The sequence below is a fragment of the Camelus bactrianus genome, chromosome 5 (assembly GCF_048773025.1).
Source record: "Camelus bactrianus isolate YW-2024 breed Bactrian camel chromosome 5, ASM4877302v1, whole genome shotgun sequence".
NCBI lineage: Eukaryota > Metazoa > Chordata > Mammalia > Artiodactyla > Camelidae > Camelus > Camelus bactrianus.
The window spans coordinates 36,010,633-36,033,171 of NC_133543.1; the positions used below are offsets into that span (position 1 = coordinate 36,010,633).

Below are 22,539 nucleotides of genomic sequence, written 5' to 3' on the forward strand. Positions count from 1 at the left end.
TGAAATGCTGGGTGCAAGTTTGGGGGTTACTTGAAAATCCTACCTCTTTTACAAATTCTTAACTAATCCTTCCCGGGTTTAAATAAAATCAACAGTTGCTTTTACAACAGCTACTCTGTCTCCTTTCTTTATCTTCAGGCACTTGAAATACATCATTAAACCACATCAGAATTAATCCAAGGCCCTTTAGACTGTAGACTGAGCTGCTTGGGGCAGGAATTTTGCCTTCTTCATCTTGAATTCCTAGAACTAAGAAAAATAAGGACTGAAAAAACTGCTCATTTTATAAGCAGGTATATATGAAATAATTAGTAACCGTGAAAATAAGACAGATTGCGATTCTGAAGCCCTGGCAGTTTGATGGCATAACCTGTAGGGTCAGCGTTGAATGGAAACCTGGGGGCAGAAGGGGAACAGCTGCCCTGGGACTCTTGGATGGGCCTGCAAGGAAGGCACGAATGCAGGCCCTGTGGCGGGTTGACTTTTTCCATTGCTTGTGTAGAAATAGGAAGGCTCAGCCCAGACAAATGCTAAGGAAACAAAACCGACTCTTTTATTACTCTCTCCAACATTTATAGCCAAGTCCTATTCAGTACCCTTATCCTGGAGCCATTCTGACAGTCATTTTAATGATTTATTTTCTTTTTCACAACCAAAACACAAATAAAATATTTTATAACCTTTGGGGTAGACTGGATGTCTTTCTCTTCATTTCGTCACTTTCTGGGTCTATAAAATTCCCCTTACCTTTCAGTTTTTATAAGTCAGGTTTAGGAATTCTGTTTTTCTCATTCTTTATGTGAAGGGTTTTTTTTTTCTTTCAGCCTGATTTTTTTTTTTTTTTTTTTTTTTTTTTTGGTCTTGTATCCCCAGTCTGTTGTTGCTGTGTGTGGTAGGGGGACTCAAGAAAGGCCGTGTGTTTGCAGTAACACAGGGAAAGGTTTTGAACAAGAAAAAGCATTGTTATCGATGCTATTCTCCACTATGAGAACATTGGAGCCACTGTGGTGAAGAAGTATTGGTTGTGCTGGCTTAAGAGGAAAATACTCTACTACAGAAATTTACTCCATGGTTTCCTTCCCAGGATCTGCAGTAAACACCTGTCATCCGTGGGAGAACCCACAGCTTTGTGATTACCCCTCTCCGTTCTGAATTGTAGGTCTCCACCGCATGCTTCCTGCCTTCTCACTCCTACAAGCTCATTTGTCCTGCGCTTTGCCCTTTTTTGCCCATTTCCGCCTCATTTTCCATACGCCTCCTTACATTTAAGGACGCTCACCCAGACCAGGCATCATGAGCCACAAAAGCTCCTCGACCACATGTGTGCATTTGTCGGGACAGAGCTCTTCTCGGGAGATTTTCAGTCTGAGTTGATGCAGATGAGATTGTGTCACGTTCAGTGGTACAACTCAGTGATCCGAGATGTCTGTCTCCTGCCCCTCTGCTCCCTTCCCCATCAGCTTTAATGAAGACCATAGACTTGAAAGGGACTTTGGGGTCTCTTCCCTCAAGAGTCCGGATTTCCCAGTGCAAAAATGCGTTTGACAGCATCCCCACTGGTGGTCACCCCTCCATCCTCTCCTTGAAGAGTTCCATCGGCAGGTGCACCTGGCTCTCAGGCAGCCATTCCCTTGTCAGTCAAGGACCTCAAGTGCGTCTCCCTGTAGCTTTTATGAAGTCATGGTCTGAAATAACTTGCTCGTCTCCAGCGATTTGAGAAGTTATTGGTTGGGTTTTAACTCTCAGTCTCCCCTTCACTCCCCCAAAGTTTTAATTTCTCTGGGCAAACAAGTGTAACATTCTTAGGTATTACAGTTCAGGCAGAGTTTTTAGATCTCTCGCCATCCTGAATGTCTGGTTCTGAGGGCCTCCTCATTAGAAGTGGATTGTATTCCAAAGGTGATCAGGACACATGAAGAGGACTTTTACTTGATTACTTGTAATCTGAAGATGTGACTCAGTTGTGCACCAGCTTCTTTAAACAGCAGCACTATATATATATCATTGTGAGTGTGTAGGTATATAAAGTTATGTGTGTATATATGAATGATGTGGTGTTTTTAATTACTATAAAATGCATATAAACTAATTTCTGACTAGTAGGGTCGTGGTTATTCTCTACCTATGCTGTTGATAATCTGAACCAAAATTCTAAACTTCATGTTTAGTATCATGTAGGTTTCAGCTTGATGCTGTAATCTATGAAGTCTTTTTCCAGAACTTGATTTTGTTATGAAACAGAGAGGCTTGCTTCACACCCTCAGTAGGTTTCATAGGAAATCACCTTATTTTCATGCAAGTAGTTAGTGAAGATGTTAAACAGCATAAATAAAGACAGAATTCTGCATCCATTATACTGCTAGAATGTTTAGGGTGAGGCTTGTCTAGTTAGAAATACTATTTGGCAGCTTATGAGCTGCCATCACTTCCACAGAATAAAAAATTTTATGTACTGCCTTCCCAAAATTCAGGTCATGTATGGAATTCCACTGATTTAATAGCCTGGTGGCCATACCATGAAGAGAGACAGGTTGGTTTGGCTATACTTTACCTCAGTTTACCCATCCTAGACCTTACTAATCACATCTTTTCTACTTGCTCACAAACCAGCTGTTTAACTCATCTGTGCCTTCATTTATTCAAATTCAAGGCTGTGTTTGTGAATCTTCTGTGTCTGGTACAGCCATCTACATATGGGACATGGCTCTTGTCTTCCAAAAATTTATAGTCTATTGAAGAATATTCTGATAATATACATATGTGTGTGGGGGGGTATTTATATTACTCATATAATGAAGATGGACTTTTATAAAAACAGAATGGTATGTAACACCTAGTAAACTTATGTCCAAAAGAGCAGACACCTGCCCGGTGGTGAGATCACAGACAGTAGGACTTGGGCTGGGCCTTGCAGAATAAGGGGTGATTGGTTTTGGAAAGGATGGAAGGCATTCAAAGACAGGAATAAAGCCTCCAGGAATAAGTGTCTAGATTCCAGACCCTGGCCTGCCTAGACCCTTCCACCTGCCACTGTGACCTCTAGACTCCCAGACCTGTGGCTTGCACTTGGTCATGCTAACTGCTGGCTTTTTCACCCTTTGCTGAACCACTTGACTCACAGGCTTCTAAACTAAGTCTGTTTTCTTTTTTCTTTGTTTTGGTGAGGCATGCAGGATAGTCAGGTGCCTGCAGGTGGCTGACAGGACGTGTCTGGTAGCTACCTAGTTCCTAGCATGACAGCTACACCATAGACACTATGGAAAGCGTTGGTGTTATGACCTTAAAAGATGTCACATGCAATCATATAGGATGCATATCTGGCAGACTTTAAAGTTAGGGTAACACTGATGCTTTAAAGCAATAACTATTGCAGAGAGACCTCCCCCACCCACACACACCCAGTATCCTCATGCCTTAAGACATCCAACCGATCACCTTTACTTTGAAATGTTTCCTCTGCTTTCATCCTTAGTTGAATTGTTTGGGAAGATTTGAAGTGGATCAATTCAACTGTGTTTGCATTTTCTAGAGCATGAAAAATGGCGTTTCAGTTATTACATGTGGAGAGTTAAGGAACCAGTTGTACAGCCCAGTTTTTTAGATTGCAGGTGGAATTGGCAGCATTGGTAGTTAGAGAAACGGCCCCAAGCATGTGAGCTGAATAAATTCGATTCACACTGCATGGAGAGATTAAACCTGAAACACCACCACAGCAGTTTTCTTCAAATGTATTTCCGACCATTCCTCATTTGGTAAAGAAGAGCTTCTATTTCTCCATGTTGGACCTCTCTTTCCATCAAACATGCAGCCAACTGGCTAAGATAGTAACTCGCAAAGCTGGCTGGGATTCTGTTTTTAGTGTCCTGGCAGGAAAGAGATGTTTGTTCTAATTGGGTGCCTTAGCTGTTCTTCCATCTGGCCATTTCCTCCTGTCTCCTGTTCCCCTTCACCTTGTTTCTTTGGGAGCCAGTAGTGTTGCTTTTTATGTAAAAAATGGTTGTAAATGACCAAGAGCCATGAAACAGCTCATACCTTGCCTTTTGGCTTAAAGGGTGTACGTTTTGAGAGTCAACAGCAGGATGCTTTGCCATGAGGTCTGCAGAGGGTTAGGAGAGATGGCTCAATGCCCTGGGAACAAATCTCACACCTGCCAGGCACGTCTTACCCCCCTGCAATGTGCTCCTTCAGCAGGTGGTACCCAGAGCCTGCCTACAGGACTCATAGTGGTTCTGCTAAATCTGCCACCGGGACAACCAGAAAGCTCCCCACGGTGTCAGCTGTTTACACTACCTGACCCTGTTCCTTTGCCATAATCGAAAGTGAAAAAACCTGAAAGGGAACTGTCATTTATTGAGCACTTACTGTACACCAGGCCTTGTGAAACATATTTTATAGTGAATTCACTGAATCCTCACTGTTTCTTATCATTTACTTCTCATCACAGTCCTGAAATTGAAATTTGACTGTCCTGATTTATAGATGCGGAAACCGGGACTCTACGAAGTTAATCGGCTTGCTCAAGTCCATCAGTTCCTAACATTGATGATCAGAGCCTGAGTTCAGGATCTAAACAAGGTTTCCTTAAATCCAGGACCCTAAATTAAATCCAGGACCCTAAACCTTGAGAATAACTGTTCCACTAGGGGCTGGAGATTTAAATACTCCCCCACAGCTTTTTTATACACAAGGCAACATATAGACAATGACTTATTTTTCTTGAATTGCCACCCAATGTCGAGCTTTATTGAAATTGTAAGATACTATGATGACAGCATCTTGTCACTGCTGTGATCCAGAGGTCAGGACAGAACTAGCTCAATTTCTGTCACTTCACTGTCTCCTACCCCTCCCAAACGAGACTGTGTAGAGCTAGCTGTATGTCCTGCCCTTTCTGCCTGTGACAAACAACAGAAGTGACTGGAACTATGCAGAAGCCATGCCCTGTTCCCAGAGCAGAGCCTGTCAAAATGCAAGAGCTCTGCCGTTGCCAGCAACTGCAGGCACCGGCAGCTGACTCGCCTTGCTTTTGAGACTTTGTTTTCCTTTAAACTTGAGACGTGCCTTTAATGCTTTCCTCCTAGTACTGATGCATTGTAGGCCTGATCTTCTAAGCCGAACTACTGTTTTATGAGGTCCTGCAAGTCTCTTGATGGTATTCATTCTTCTCTCTCAATGAATGGCATGTCCCTGCACTTACTCTAGCCAGTAGGTCTTGTCAATAAATCCATCAAAGGCCAGGCCAGTTGCACAAAGCATGCTTTACACCTTCCCCGACAAGGTGAAAGGCAGCCTTTGAGAGCTTGCTGGATAGAAATCACTTGTCTTGCTCTAGAATAAAAGTGTACATCTGTCAGTTTTCATTCTTGCCTGCCTATTACAGTGGCAGTGAGATTACGTATTGTTTCTTCATTAGCCAGTCTGTAAACACCCAAGTTTGGAGGTGAGGAAGCGAAGTTCCAGCTGTCCTCTGTGATTTCAGAATCACTGGCTAGTGGCTGGCAGGAGAGAGAAGTGCATGCCGGGAGGCCTGCTTTCCTTCCCACAACGATGCTTGTGTGCCATCCTTCGGGGATAATCGAAAGGGGAGTTTGTGCATCGGTCACCAGGCGGGGGATGAGAGAGCCTCACTTTTTCCTGACATAATTATGGTTCTTCAATGGGGATGAGAAAGCTCTGCAATTATGCAGATGACTTTCAAAGGCAACAGGAGTTATTTCATGACTCAAACCAAGTCCACCCATGTCAGTAACTCAGCTGCTAGCTGACAGTGCCAATAACTATCGTGAAATCTGTAGCGTTCCTGTTGGTGAATTGCTCATGAAGCACAGATTTCTGGGTAACTTATTTTCAGGAGATTTTATATTTCTGATGGGGGTGATTAAAAAACAGACTCTATTGCTCAGATTGGCACATATGCCTCAGACAAAATTCCCCCCACCAGATTTCTAACTGGGGTATATTTCTGTTTGTAGTGTTGGTGAGTACTGGAAAGGTCAGTTTACTTGCTATCTTTTAAAATGGGCATTCTGAATATGGAGGAGATAATCAGTTTACAGAGAACTGTTGTTGATCATAACTTACAGTCCCTTTTGGAAATGTCTCTTGCCACTAATGTCACTGTAAGCAAAGTGACAGCCCCCTCAGAATCCTTCATCTTGAAATGGTCAAGTCCAGTCCTGCCAGGGGAAAGCTCAGCTTGCACTGTTGGTTTGTACATACATCATCTGTATTCACTCCAGTTTTCCTAAATTTACAATCATTGGTACAGGAATTCTTTTAGTTAGATGTGATAATTCACAAAACTGGTAAGAAATCTTTCAATCTTTTTAAGATAAAATGGAAACAGCTGCATGTTCAGTAGAAATTTTCTGTAAAATTCTGTCACTTTTGTTTTTCTTGACAATAAGGAGAAGAAATACCAATAAGGAAAAGAAATTGGAAAGTCTATCCCTTTGTAACAGGCAGGAAGGTGGGTTCTGGTCTGCCTATCTTTTTTTCTGGGTTGATTTAATCAGTGTTTGCTGTCAAAGAAGAGAAATGTCTAACTTTGGCAAAGACACTTTGTCTCGATAAACACGGTTAAGGTGATGGTAGGCTCTGTGTGAAAAAGTGAGGGGAATACTTTTTTTTAATTGGAATTACAAAAAGACAGATTTACTGGGGGCTCTGCTGGGCTTTCTTCCCTAAACTTCCTGATTCAGTGGGGGATGCAGAAGCAGGTATGTTATGCCCTGTTATACAAGTGAAACCAGCAGATTTAATGATTCTCTGCTTCAGGGTCATAATTCTTTGGTAACAGTGAGAATTCCAAACCTGCAGCACACCTTTATCTTCCTCAAGGCACATATATTTCTTATCATAAGGTGGGAATTAAAAAAAAAATTTTTTTTGCCTTTAGTCTCCAAAAGAAAGACTACAATGAGGAAAAAAAGAAGTAAGCAAATGTTGAAATACAAATCGGAGAAAAGTATTAACCAGACTCTTTTCTTACTGGAAGCTCCCTAAGTTTTATTTGTTAGCAGGAGGCTTAACTGAAACAAGCTCGAGTGGGCACCACTCCCACTGGTCTGAGGCCAGCCTGCCCGAGTGTGTGCAGGGGCTGTACCCCCATCTCAATTCCTGTGGCCTGGTCGACTTAGGGCTTTAGGGACTGGCCCCACCGCAGGTAGAGGTAAGAGCCTGGAGGGAATCCTGGCCTGGGGCTTCAAAGGAAATTACATGATTATTGTTTTCTGAGTTCTTGGCTGCCCAGTCTCCCCCTCCCTCCACCGCCAGCTTTGCTGTGGTGAAACTGACAAAACTGTGTTAGGTGTGTAACATGGTGATTTGATATGCTTGTATGTTTGGAAATGACTAGGCAGTGTATTGTAGGTGCTTATTTTACTATCCAATCTGCCATTCTATATCTTTTGATTGGAGCATTTAGTCCATTGACATTTAAGGTAATTGTCAATAGATATATAATTATTGCCAATTTAAACTTAATTTTCCAAATGATTTTATATTTCTTCTTTGTTCCGTGCTTTTTCATTTTTCCTTTTGTGGTTTGATGATTTTCTTATATATTGTGCTTGTGTTCTCTTCTTTTTGTTTTTTGTGAACCGGTTGTTATGTTATGATTTGTGCTTATCCTGGTTTTCAAGTGTGTTAACACATTATTATATATGCTTGTTTTAAACTGGTAGTCATATAAACTCAAACATATTCTTAAAAAATCTACATTTTCTTACTCCCCTTTCCCATGCTTTATGATTTTGATGTCTTCCTTTACATCATGGTTATTCCTTTGGCTGTTCTTTGTAGTTACAATCACTTTCACAATAATTTTTCATTGTCTTTTTTTTTTTTTTTTTAATCTATGTACTGGCTTATTTAAGTGGCTTACTTTCCTATTGTGATTTTTTTTCCTTCCTATAGAGTCAAGCTTCTTTCCTATTTGGAGAAGACCTTTCAATATTTTTTTAGGATATGTTTAGTATTGCTGAATGGTTTTAGTTTTTGCTTGTCTAAGAAATTCTTTCTCTCCTTCTATTCTAAATGGTAATCTTGCTGGGTGGAATATCTTAGGTTGCAGATTTTTCCCTTTCGGGGCTTTGAATATATCTTGCCACTCCCTCCTGGTCTACAACGTTTCTGTAGAGAAATCAGCTGATAGCTTCATAGGGGTTCCCTTGTAACTAACCCTGTTTTTCCCTTGCTGTCTTTAGAGCCCTCTCTTTGTCTTTCCTTTTTGCCACTTTAATTATAATGTATCTTAGTGTGGGTCTGTCTGGGTTCATTTTGTTTGGGACCCTCTGTGCTTCCCTGTACCTGGATATCTGTTTTCTTCTTTAATTTGGGGAAGTTTTTAGCCATAATTTCTTCAGATACATTTTTGACCCCCTTTTCTCTTTCTTCTCCTTCTGGAATCCCTATTATGTGTAGACTGACACACTTTTTATTATCTCGTAGATCTCATGTATTGCTTTGATTTAAAAATTTTTTCCCTGTCTGCCGTTTGGGTGATTTCCATAAGTCTATCTTCTAGATCACTTATTCAGTCTTCTGCATTATTTAGTTTGCTATTTATTGCCTTTACCTCAGTTTTTATCTCAGCAAGTGAGTTTTCTAATTTTGTTTGGCTCCTCTTTATAGCTTCTAGTTCCTTGTTATAGTGACCTGCATTTCTATCAATAGCCTTCTAAATTCCTTCAGTATTTTTATTACCTCCTTTTTGAACTCATGGTTTAGTGGACTGGAGAGATCTGTTTCATTGTTTGTTAAAATTCTCTTGTTCCTTTTATTTGGGAGTGGTTCCCCTGCTCCTTTATTTTATTTATGTTTCTCTGACTGAATTGGGAGAAACAGTTACCTGCTCTGGTCTTAAAGGGCTGTTTTTATGTGGGCGTGTCCTTCCGTAGCCAGCATGAGTCTAGTATTTTGGGTGAGGGGGGCTGTTTTAGTATGGATGCCTGCCATGTCGTTCCTCCATGTGTGCTGGCTGTTTTCCCCTCAATGGGGGGTGTGACTCGTGTTGTGACCAGAGCCTGCACTGGATGTTGAGTGGGGCCCCTCTTTGCTCTGTGGTTGTCACAGCCCTGTCAAAGGACAGGGTTCTGCTCCCCAATTATTGGAATATTTGCCCCCAGATCTAAACTGCGGTGTGATGTAGGTGGGGCTGAAGTTCTCCCACTGGGAGAGGAGCCACAGAGCATTCCTCACAGGAGCTGCCCACCAGGAACCGTGCTCTGTGGGGTCGCCTGTTACCTGTTGTGCTCATTCACAAGGTACACTGTTGTTGGCACTGCCCTCGTCCCAGCCTCAGCTGTGGGAATACTAGCATTTAGCCCAGATGTCCCTCAGGCACTGTGCTCAAAAGCCTCGGATGCAGACCCACCAAAGTCTGGCAGCAGGCCCGCTGTAACCGCACGCCTGGACCCACCCTGGGAGCTACGGAATCAGCCCAGATCCCAGCCCCGCTTCTGTGTGCACATGCCCACAACGCCAGTAGCTGCTAACGCTGGACCCGCCCCAGCTGTGGGAGGGCCAGTAATTTGCTAGCATGTCCAGCAGGCACTGTTGACGGCCTAAATCTGCTGAAGTAGCACAGCCGCCAGATGTGGCCCAGAGTTCAGCCCCGCCTCTGCATGTAGGCAGGTGATTGCTCCCAGAGCTCACAGCAGTGGGACTGTGCCTGTTGTGAGGCCAAAATGAGGCTGTTGTGGCAGGGCCACACTCCTCCTTTTGGGGGGATGTTAACAATGGGGCTTCTGTGGCGGACCTGGGCCACACCTCCAGTTGTGGCCCAGACCTCACTCCAGTTCCTTTGGGCTGTCTCCACACAGCCAACCCCAGTCATCCCCTCGGGTCTGTCTGCTGAAGCCTGAGTTTAAGCACCCAGCCTCCGTGTGCACCAGCAGACTCGTGCCTCGGGTTGAGGGGTGTGGCGAGGTGGCTGGGACCATCTGCTGGTATCTCGTCTGCCATCTTAATCTCCACCCCCACCATTCATCTGTTGGTGACACTTAGATTATTCTCATATTTTGGCCACTGTGAATAATGCTTCAATGAACATGGGGGTGCATGTATCCTTTAGAGACACTGATTTCATTTCCTTTGAATATGTACCTAGAAGTAGGATTGCTGGATCATATGGGAGTTCTGTCATTACTTTTTGAGGAACCTCCTTACTGTTTTCCATAGCAGCTGCACCAGTTTACTTTCCCACCAGTAGTGGACGGGGATTCTTTTTCTTCACATCCTTGCCAACAGTTCTTACTTGTCTTTTTGATGACAGCCATGCTGACAGGTGTGAAGTGATATCTCATGGTGGTTTTGATGTGCATTTTCCTGATGATTAGTGATACTGAGCACCTTTTCATGTACGTGTTGGTCATTTGTGTGTCTTCTTTGGAAAAATGTCTATTCAGGGCCTTTGCCCATTTTTAAATTGGATGATTTGTTTTTTTGCTATTGAGCTGTATGGGTTCCTTGTATATTTTGGATATTAATCCCTTATCAGAGAGTGATTTGCAAATATTTTCTCCCATTTGGTAGGTTGCCTTTTCATTTTGTGGATGGTTTACTTTGCTGTACAAAAGCCTTTTCAGTCGCAGTTGAATGTAGTTGTAGATGCCCCTCAAGTGGCCAGTCGCCCTGTGACCTTGGGCCAGGCCCGCCCTTCTCTGGCCTGCTTCCTCATCTGTCTGTGGCGAGCACTGGCCTAGATCAGTGGCTTTTCAGATGTGGAACACTTTACCAACCCAAGAGCTATAGAGCGCTTTACCCAAATGAAATTTTGTGAAATTATCCTAATAAAAGCAGTATACAAAATCAGACCTGTTCTGAGGGATCCAGAGTACCTCCCCCTCTACTCCAGTGCAGTTCATCTGCTGGAACTCCAGCAGGCCTATGGGGCGGCTCCAGTTCAGCCTGATAACAAGCTGGCTGAGTGCAGGAAGTCAAACTAAGGCCTAAAAATGCAGGTAATCTTATCTTTGTCAGTCCTGAATCCTGGAGACAGCGCATCTTACAAGGTTTAAGTCACCCAGCCTAGAATGACTTAATCCATCATAAATTTGCAAGCACCAGTCATCCTTCTCTTTTATATGCCCTGTTCCTTGTAACCAGAGTATTTTTAGCTTTGCTGTTGTTCAGTGATGTGCAAATGAATTGGGTGATGAATTCTGTCAGGCATACCCAGCTCAACATCTCAGCACCATGCCAGGCCCTCCACTACCCACTCCTGGATTCCGGAAACCCAGGCTCTTTGCCCCCACTACCCACTCCTCTAACCCTTCTACCACATGAACACCTTACCACCTTTCTTAACCTCTGTATTGATCACGTTTGTCTCCTTCTAGAAAACAATCACATTGCTAGAAAGACTAAAACTCAACTCCTGTCTCCAACTGTCTGCAAGTTCCAAGATTATTTAATTTTCCTATCAATCTCAATACATATCTCAAGTCCTTCTCTCCCAAATCCCTGCATCCAAGCCCTTGGTCATGCTTCTTGCCCATCTCTGTGTCTTTCTTTCCCATGAAGACCCCATATCCTTTTTGATGCCTACCAGTACCTTTACAGCTCACCCTTCACGTCGTTCAATGCTCCCTCTTCTTTCTCCCATGGTTACTTAGCAAGGAGGCAGCATGAGGTGGCAGCCAGATCACAGAACAGGGAGACACTGCTAGTTCTACTATCCTGGAATCTCGCCATTTGCTTGCAAGGTGCCCTTGACCTCAGTTTCCTCACCTGTAAATTGGGACTAATAATACAGTATCTCCCTTGCCCACCTCACCATGTGGTTGTAAGAATCAAAAGAAGTACTGAATGTGAATGTACTCCATCACTTATTGTATCTTGAAGCACTCGTTTTAATTGTTAATCGTACTCTGCCCTATATTCACTGCAGTCACTTATGTGTGATGTCTAGTCTCACTAGTTCTTTAGGTGAAAGATTTTTCTTATATGTAAATTATAAGTCCAGTACAGCTCTGCAGGGTCCTCACAGTGCTGACCACACAGGTAGGTGTTTCATAGGGATTTGTTTAATAGAATTTTGATCTCTGATATTTTCCTCTAAGAACCTACTAGTTTTTGGTGTGCAGGTGTTGTCACTTTACTTAACAGAAGGATGCTTGAATTTCTGACATCTTCCCAAAGCAAGGTTGAAGTTCTAAGGATTTAAAATGGACGTGGGAGACCTTAGAAGCAGGGTAAATAAGTTGTTTGGGTGAGATGCTCTCTTGAAAATGAGCTCAAGGTAGAACGGAGTTCTTGGACCAGTAGTAATGAGTCTGACAGTCAGTCCTCAGTGACTACAGTGACTTTTAAAAACTCTGGATGCTCACAACGAGCAGGAGACAGTCCCAGTAAGTGAGGATGCCCCCAGACTATCAGAACGACACAAGAATTCACTGAGGTGGCTGCTTCAGTCCAAAATAGAAAAAGAGCCCTTTGCTGGCTTCAGCCGCTTACGCATTTTAGCAGCACACATAACTTTGCACCCAGCTTTTTCCTAGACAAATATGTTCCTGGAAAATAAGTGCTTGTGTTAACTTACATCCATTGTAAGAGTCAGTGCTTTTCACACTTCAGTAAGTGGATGGCAAGTTCTTCTTCATTAAACGAAAACTGTCTGATCATAGGGAAATACACCATTTTAAAAGATATCTTGAATGCTTTCTGGAAAATAAGATGAATGTGTTGTGATGGATTCTCCTAGGAGGTCAGGGGTATATGCTGGGTACCTCTAACTACACTGGAGGTTTAATTTGCAATGAGTAAGCTGGTAATTGGTAAAACTTGATTTTTCTCCCCCTTTCAAGCTTGACATAATATAGTGTAACTTATGCCTCTGAAAGAACTGAACTTTGTTGGAAGGGTGAAATTTCTGAGCCGAGAATGCGGACATGGGAGCTATAAAGTTTGCTGAAAGTCATCATAGTACCAGGCTACCCAATTCCTAGTTTAGGATATAGAAACAGCCTCAACATGATACATATGTCTACCCCGACTCGTTGATTCTGGTGACATCTTCAGAAAGTCCCAGTCAACATGCTTCTTTTTCTTAAGAAAAAAGTTTTCTTGAGGCATTTCCTCTATTTGGCCAAACCAAATGTGGATCAATTTGTTTTTTGCAAATTTGCTTATTTCTGGGAGCTTCCCTACATGATTTCAGCATAGATAATATGCTTCCCTACCCACTACAAGCTACGGGAATCACTAGCATTTTGAAAAGAAATGCAGAGTTAGTAATGCTCCACCATCCATTGTATCCATAGCAACTTTCACATGTTTGCCATTTGTGCATGGACTGCCTTCAACACTATCTTCAAACTTCAGGGCATGGACCATGTCTTACTTAAATTTTTATTTCTGGTTCCTCATAGAATGCACAGTAGGTGTTCAGGAAATCTTATTAAATGGAAAATGAGGTGTAAATTGTGTGTGTATGTGTATGCATTTTCCATTTTAAAAGTTTATTAATATTTTCTCAGCTAAGAAAAACCTCAGGGATAAATTTGGATGGATGATGCCACACATGACACTTGTAATCCGGTGCTCAGCATAATCACCCACACAAAAGGGGCAGACCCACGAAACACATGGTGTGGCCATGCAGAACGTTGCCAAGCGTTCTTAGATCTGTCCTGCAGGGCCCAGTGAATCCAGACCTGAAGGAATTCTAGTGACGGCTCTGTCCCAACTCTGTTTCATGAACTACCATTGCCGGAAGAGATAGAAAGTTAAGTAAAAGCCTAGGCAGGGCTGGCAGTGTTTTAACATACAACCACCTAACAGGCAGCACGCTGTGAAGTTCCTGAGGTTCTGGAAGTTTCCTTGAAGGATTCCACAACCAAGTCAAGCTTGTTGGAACCTTGATTGTTGCTGCCTGTCTCCTTTGGTGACTCTAGGTCAGTCTGATGCTTTTCTGCTGCTCTTCAACCTCTCTCTCTTTCTCTTTCCCAGCAGACTTGCAGCCTTTAACTGATTGGACCTAATGGTGACAAATCAGCTAATCGTTGCTGTAAAATATGTGCTGAGCTCCAGCCATGTCTTTTCACAAATTAAGAGTTGTAGACGACAGGCACATCCCCTCTGCGAGTATTTTTTTTCTTTTAAATCCATTGTTCCATCAAGTGCTCCTTTAAAGAAAATGTGACTTGACTTTCAGACCTCCTTTCTTCACCCCACAATATTCAGCAAACTTTTGGGCCCCTGCTCTGTGCCAGTCCCTTTGCTGGAGGTGAGAGGCGACTCCTGCCTTCAGGGAGCTTGAATGTGATGAGAGAGGGAGATAGACACCTGCCTTTGCACACGCCTTCTTCCCTTTGAAGAATCAAGTGTCATGGTCTGAGTGGTTGTGTGGGCTTCTGGCGCATTCAAGGATTAAAGGCAAAGTGCATCAGTGGACCGAATAAACAGATCATCACAGAGAATGATTAGGGTCTGAAGCCCCAAACTTGAACAATCTCACATTAACCTGGAAAAACAGCAGCAGTGATTACCATCTGCTGACACACCACCCACGGACAGGGAGCGGGTGTTCAGGGCCGGGCCAGGCCTCCTGCACGCAGAACCGGGGAAGTATCCCTGAGGAGAACAATTAGAGCGACTCCCTGAGCTGGGTCATAATTTGCTTAATCACGCTCACTTCCCCAAACTGTGGTTTTGGCTTCAGGGGTTTTTTAGGAGGGAAAAATGCAAGCTTTGGGGAAAGGGAAAGGAAGCAATTTGAGAGAATTCAAATTGATCTTCCTCCCTAGTCAGTCTGGGGTTGGCAGAAAAGAGGGCAAATGACGTCAATGCCGAGGTGTGAATATAAGGAAGCTGATTTGGAAAATGGGTCCTTTGAGTTTTGTTCGGGCAAGAATCATATTGGAGCTCACAAAAGGAAGCAGCTGGTAAGTTCTGGAAACCTTTTTGTGTAAGCCGGGATTTTGAATAATGCACTCACCAGAGTGCGTATATTTAAATATTTATGTGTGAGTGGCTGTCATTTTTTAGCTTGCTCTGCCATTGTCCCATGACTCCATACAGTTGTTTTTAAATGGTCACGTTTTAGATGCTAGAAAGGCATTGTGCAGGAGATGAGAGTCACAGCAGGTCAAAGAAAATGCAGAAGACACCGTTATAAACCGACTGTGTCCATCACAGCCAGCCATGTGTAAGAAGGTCTGAAGGCGGTGTAGTGTAGGGATTAAGATGGAAGAGACTGGTCTTGGACCTGAATCTTAATCCTGTCCATGGTTTACTAGCTTGGTAGCCTTGGGTGAGTTACTTACTCTCTCTTTAAACTTCAAATTCCTCATCTGTAAAGTGAGGATAATAACAGGACCCACCCCACAGGTGTGGCCCAATGATAGTGACAGTCGGCATTAACCAACCCTACTTAGCATTTCTCCACATTTGCACATGTGCCTTCTTCAAAGCTGTATTATTTATATGTTCTGGATCTATTATCCACAGCTTAAATGACAAATAAGACATTTGAAAAATAGGAGGTCTCTTTAAGGCCATGAGAATTAAATAAATTGATGGTGCTTGGTGCCCGACACCTATAAGCCTCCAGTAACATTAGCTTAAAACAGGAAGTTGTTCTACATGAGGGCCCTTGGAGGAAATATTCGCAAAGCATTGGAAAGCCGGATCTCCAGGAGCAGCAATGTTGTCTTAGGGACTGAAGCTACAGGAGTGAATGAAATGATGCCTGGCACGTGCTAGGTGCTGCATAAATTCTGGTTGAATAATGAAAAAGTGGGTTTTGTGCATTTTGAGAGTATAAATATGAATTATTCTATTAAATTAATTAAAATGTGCATTTTAAATGAGAAAAGTATAAGGAAAAGAAATAACAGGTGAAAATTCTGAGTGTAGCAAAGGTGTATATTTCAAACTTTTAGCCAGGAAAATGTTCATCCTCTCATTTCCCATCAGGGATGCAGTTTGATCTCCCTTTTCTTCCCTAAGGTCAGATGATCTGGGGGAGGCATTTTGTAACATTCTAGGTGGTCTCCTGGGTGCAGCATTTCCAGCTGCTGTCCTCTCTTGTGTGGTGTTAAGAAGAGACACCGTAGGCGAGAGACAAGCACACATTTAAACTACTGATTATAATGAACACTTTTCTCTCATTCACTTCCACATCATGACCATTTAATATCCCCTTGTGATGGAAAAGAGAGGCTTGGAGGTGCCAGATCCCCAAGTCCAACTACACCTCTGTCTCCCATTTGTAAACTGGCCTCCTCCAGGGGTCTCTTCTAAAGTCTCCTGTGAAGCCGTGGGCTGGTTGGTTCTGCCCTTGTCTGTGTGCAGTGCCTTTCTCTGCTCCTGGAGTTCCAAGCCTTTGCACAGAGGGTGGAGAAAGGCATTGGCATTCTCCGCCTAACCCTTGCCTGAAGTCATTTCTCAGACAAGATGTGATGAACAAATACTGCCTTTGGAGGAAGACATACAAATTTGCCAAAGACAGGAATGTAGTTCTGGGACCTCCTAGCTACAGGATTATGTAAATCACTCAACACGAGTGAAGTCGTAGTTATGATAGTAAATAATTTCCATTTGTACCAGAGCTAATTAGTCTAAGGAAAATGGTGACAGGGGATATACTCTGTAACTTCTCAGGAGGCAGCCCTGGAAGTCTGGCTCCAAAGAGAGTTTTCGACTCTCTGTAAGATGTTACATGTGGGTAGCTAGTATTTATTGAGTCTGTGCTGTCTTCAGACATTATTCTAAGTGTTAACTCATTCACTTGAGGTCATTATTTTTTCTTTTATGATGAGGAACAGGGAGGTTAAGTAACTTGCCCAATGGTAGCACTGTTAACACTTGATTCTACAGGTAAGGCTACTGAAATGCTGAGAAATAGCCCACATATGGCCAAACATGACTCAGCTAAACAGGAATTTCCCCCCTTACTCTATGAGAACAAAGAGGCACTGCATCCGTTCCGTGGGAGTGGGTTTCAGCCCCCTCTTACCTGTGAAGCCTTCGTGCCAGGCGCTAAGAGAGAGGCTTCCCGGGTCACTGCCTCTTAGTGACTTGAAAGCCTAAAATCTGGGACCTCAGAACCTCCAGTGGGGTCCCAGGAGATGAGCCACTTCTCATGCTTCAAAGAACCTAACAGAAATTGCTCATTTAGGGGCAGCAAAACAATGTAGGCTAATGAGTGTGTAAAAACTTTCTTTGCATTTGTCAAAATTACATATATCATGTTAGTGTAACAATGTAATTATTTTGTGTGGGTCAGACACTTTCCATGGCAATTGTACGTTTTTAATCCTAAAAATGGGTAATTAATTCTACAACCGGTTTAGGTAAATCCTCGGACTCTGGAGTCTGGAGTTAGGGGCAAGATAGAAATGGACTTTAGGGATGAAAACATTAGCACCCACTGACCTGTAGTCTACGAGAGGCATTGCTGATGGTCAGCGACCACAGTGAACTCAGATGGATAGAACGCTCCTGTTCTGCAGGAAGGTGGTGCTTCCTGGCTGTTTGTGTCTTCCTTACCTGCGTTCTTAACCTGCTGTTATTACAGACAGCTGTAACTATGTTCTTACCAAGATCTCAGGGGCTTTACCAGGGGAATTTGCAGAATGTAATTAGGATGGCAAATGGTCTGGTACACCCCATCCCTACCACCAAATAGTATGTTTCAAAGCCAAATAGAAATGCTGTTTTGTAACATCTGTTCTTTGGCTTTTCCAAGCCCCCACTTCACTTAGAGACAACTGTTGAGTTTCCCTGTCTAGGAGGCACTTAACCATAAACTGTAGAGCCAATTAAACTCTTGGGCTTAATTTAATTTTTGAATAAGTTATGCATTCATATGGATCAAAAATCAAAACAAGGAAATGAGGTGTACTCTGATAAGTCTCCTTATAGGGTGTTATTTACCCCTGTCCCTCCACCTACAGGTCATCACTTCTGTCAGTTTCCTGTATATTGCTACTGAGTATATTTATTCCATTCCCTAACCAAAAAGTGACATGATATTCATATCTTTATATCTGTCTGTCTCTATTCATATATACACATATATCTTAGAACCTTTTTCACGGTAGCATGTAGGGAGCACCCTCATTTTTTAAACTGGCTGCATCACATCCCATCGACCGTATGTATGTGTATATATGTATATGCATACATACACACATATACTCTTGTGATGAACACTTGGGTTTTTCCCAATTGTTAGCTATTACAAACAGTGCTGCAATGACTATCATGGCAATATATCATTGTGCATGTAAACAGGCTATCTGTAGAAAAAATTCCCAGAAGTGAAATTTGGGGTCAAGGGTAAATGCTTTTGGAATTTTAATAACGTTACCAAATTGCTCCTTGGGGTCACGTTCTCACCAGCAGTATATAAAAATGACCAATTTCTCATAGTCTCCTCGAAAGAGAGTATTAGAAAACATTTTTATCTATCAGACTAGTCAAAATCTGGAATTTATAAAGTACACTTTTAATTTGCATTTCTCCTATTTGAAAGGATGCTCAACTTTTCTCATGATGTTTAAAAGCCATTTTATTCATTTTTCTATGAAACGACTATTAATCTTAGCTAATTTTTCTCTTGGGTAGCTGGTAATTTTTTTAGTTGTTTTTAGTAGCTCTTTCCATATTAGTGAGATTATCCATTGTTTTATCTGTGATATGAGTTAAATATTTTCTCCATGTTATTTGTGTTTTGACTTTGCTTTATGATTGTTGTTTTTTTGGTCATACAGAAGTTATTGTTTAATGTGACTGAATTTATCAAACTTTAATCTTAAGCTTTCTGAATTTTTAATCATAGTTCAAGTGGCCTCCAAGGAAGTCACTCATATTTTCTTCTGGTATTTTTAAAATATCATTTTACTACAGGAAAATTTAAGGATACACAGATTAGAGAAAGTAATATAATAAACTCCAGCTATCCATTGTCCAGCTTCAACAATTAGGCATAGTTTGCCAGTCTTATCTTTGCCAATCATCTGTTTTGAGAATAAAGCAAACCTCAGACATCATATTTTCATTTAAAGGACATCAATATGTGTATTAATAACATGTAAGGACTTTTTAGAACATAACCTCAGTATCATTATTACACCAATAATTCACTAAGATTATCCAGTGCTGTTCTGTGTCCGTTTTCTTTTCTGTAGCTTTTGTCACTTTGTTGTTTTGTGTGTACAGGACAAGGTATGAGCCAAACCTTTTATTTTTCCTGGTCAGCTGGTTCGTCTAACTCACCTTCTTAAAGTGTATCCTTATCTTACTGGTTTGAGATGTTAACCTTTACCATGTAACACATTGCCATGTGGTTTGAGGCTGTTTCTAGACTTTCTGTTCTGTTGCATTTGTCTGTTGACTCATATGCTACTATACTGTATTAATTGCTGTAGCATTAGAGAATGTTGGAATGTCTGTCAGGACTAGTCATTCCCCAAATGAGATAGGAAGCTATCTACTCCAACTCGTGCTATATAAAAATGGCAGAAAATTATAGTTGACAGTCCAGCCTCCTCAGATCAGGGGTAGGTCTGGTGATTCAGAAATTGACAAAGAATGAGGGTTGAATGTGTGAGTGAATGTGGTCCCTAAGGAAAGTAGTAGTAATGACACTACAGGAAAGTAAACAGTAATAACATGCAAGCCTGAAAGCTGGGGCAGATCCTCCTCTGGAGGTGGGAAGAGGAAGAGGAATTAGCAAAGGGAAAAGGACATGGTTTTGGTGGTTGAAGCTTGCCCCTCCCTTGGAAATAGCCAACCCTGGTTCTCTTTGGCAAAGTCAGACGGGCCGACGGTAGAGAAGGTTGAAGCATTTGCTGGGTGTGCCTGCCCTGGGAAACTGATCGGAGCTGTGAAATGAGCTGCAGAGCCGCGAAGGCCCCAGGAGACGTGCTGGGAGGCCGTGCCATCACTCTGCTCTAGGCAGTTCACAGGCCTGGACAGGCGATAGCCCTGACCTCCAAGGACGCCTGAGCGCTGGCTCATGCCTCGGGAGGTGCGAGAGTGCCCTCACCGTGCCTTTCCCAGAAAACGCATGGAGCCCTCAGCCTTCTTTCCAGGAGACAGTATGAACTCCACCTAACAAGATATCTTTACTAGAAAAGATCTGAGAGAGAGATGACTTCTAATACGTGTTATCGTGGGAAAGACATCTGAAGTGCTTAACTGGGGCAAATCATAATACTTTTTTTTTCCCTTCTGAAATGCACGTGTCTGCTAGACTCTGTGCACCTTCACAAAAGCCCAGAGAATGCTAAGGTGGTCAGAGCAGGGGGAGAAGGCTGGATGCGGAGTGGGTGGACAGACTGACCCGGGATTACTGCGGAATGACTTCATTCCCAGCAGACACCACCCTTAATAACCTTTGGCACCGCCTGTAACCTCCTCACCCCCAGTTTCCTCCTTTTAACCTGCAGGTGAGCACACGGCACTTCCCTCACAGGGCTGTGGGGAAGATTAATGAGTTTCAGATGGGAAAGTTCCTTGCTGATGAGTCATGTGGTGGAGCGAGTGTGCTCACTTGAGGCCACGCAGCCACGAGCTGTCTGCTGCCCAAACCCAGACAGCAAGGGTAAATGGAAACCAGTCGTCATCAGTCAGGGGAATGGGCTTTGCCAACTAAATGAGTGGGTGAAGCCAGCCTTACTCAGGCATGTTCAACGCTTTGTTACCTGGGGTCTATCCTGTGCCGACAGTAACAGGCGGCCGTGGTGGGGGCTGGAGGGGGCTTCATGAGGAGTGAGAGCCCTGAGGTGCAGGCGCTGTGCTGGCTGCTGGGGGGTGCTGTTAGCCACAGTGGAGGACGACAGCCCACAACTGTGATTCTGGGGACTGTCAGTTCCGTGAGCTGGGCGTCAGCTCCAGTCAGCTCCATGTTCTGGCAAACTCTGAATAATAAGTAAGGTCATCTGTGCTCCCACAGTCCCCTCACTCGCCAGATGCCGCCTGACCAATCCCCAGGTCAGCCTTCTCTCAGGGGTTTCCAGTGAAAAGAATTTTGATGTTCATCAACCAGAAGGGAAGAGGAGAGACACCTCTCTTTTGGCCTCTTTGACGTCTACTGTTGCATGCCATGGTTTTAAAAAGTACATTCAAGGTGTGCTTTATTTTAAGCACAAGGTAAAAGGGGCTATTTCAGGCATTATCATAGAACACTTTCTCTGCCAGTGGGAGTTTTATGGTCTGGAAATTGGTACAGAATATGGATGAGATCTCAATGTACATTTCGAGCTGAACTTTTTTTTTTTTTTTCCCCTTTCAGGTGTCCTTGAGTGACGGTAGCAGGAGTGGAAGAGGAGAAAAGAAAATTGATTAAGAAAGGTGAGGACAAGTGAATCTGGAGGTGAAGTAAAGGGTTCCTCTGGGCAAATGAAGCTACTAAGACCATTATACCAATTAGGAAGGTTTGGGACTGTAGAAGGTAAGAGGTAACCAGAGAATAACTACTGGGCAGTTCAGGAAAGAAGATCTCTAATTTAAGTGAGAATTCCATTGTCACTTGAAAATATTGTGTTGTTTCTTGAAATACAGGATTTTAAGGGAGGAGAATAGGGGAAGGCACCATTGCATTAATACGGGATTCTGGTTTTCAGTGAATGTATTTTTTTTTAATGTTTATACAATTTTCAAAGGGTACTTTGCATTTGCAGTTATGACAAAATACTGGCCATATTCCCCATGCTGTACAGTATATCCTTGAGCCTGTCTTACACGCAGCAGCTAGCATTTCCCACTCCCCTGCCCGTGTTGGTCCCCACGCCCCCACCAGTAAGCACTAGCTCGCTCTCTGTGCCTGTGAGTCTGCTGCTTTTTTGTTACAGTCACTAGTTTGTTGTATTTTTAAATTTCACATATAGGTAATTACTGATCTGTGTGTTGTTGCCATTTTGTTCATTGTTTTGGGGTTGTTTTTGCCAGTCTTTGTTTTCCTTCTTTTCTTCTCATGATTTGATGATTATCTTTAATGTTACATTTGGATGCCTTTTTCTTTTGTGTGTGTGTGGATCTGTTACAGATTTTTGGTTTGTGGTTACTATGAGGTTTTTGTATAGCAGTCTGCATACATATATAGATATATAGATATAGACACATACACACACATACATACATACGTGATGGCTTTCAGTTGCTGATCTCTTGATTTCAAATGCATTTCAAACCCTGCATTTGCACTCTCCTCCCCTCATGCTTGCTATTTTTGGTAACTCATTTTACATCTCACTGGTTTGTGTCCCCCTTAACTGCTTTCTGTGGAAACAGATGAGGTTACTACTTTTGTCTTTCCCTCTCCCTACGAGCTTTGTGTGGGGATGATCTGCCTTTACTGTATGCTTGCCTGGACCGGTGAGCTTTTTCATTTCGTAATTTTCTCGTTTCTTATTGTGGCCTTTTCTTTGTCGTCTGGAGAAGTTCCTTTAGCACTTGTTGTAAAGCTGGCTCGGTGGCGCTGATCCTGTTTGGCTTTTGCTTGCTTGCACAGCTTCCGATTGCTCCGTCAGGTCTGAACGAGCACCTGGCTGGGGAGAGTATTCTTGGTTGTAGGCTGTAGGGTTT

The 22,539-nt window shown here is 42.8% G+C and overlaps 1 protein-coding gene across 5 annotated transcripts in view; it reads left to right on the forward strand.

Moving 5' to 3' along the window:
• The window catches only part of LYPD6B (LY6/PLAUR domain containing 6B), a 175,040-nt gene that overhangs the window by 131,543 nt on the left and 20,958 nt on the right, over window positions 1-22,539 (forward strand). For all 5 annotated transcript variants that reach the window (XM_074363622.1, XM_074363623.1, XM_074363625.1 and 2 more), the window contains one exon: window positions 21,248-21,306. The gene's annotated coding sequence lies outside the window, so the exon portion shown is untranslated. The remainder of the gene's footprint in view (window positions 1-21,247; window positions 21,307-22,539) is intronic.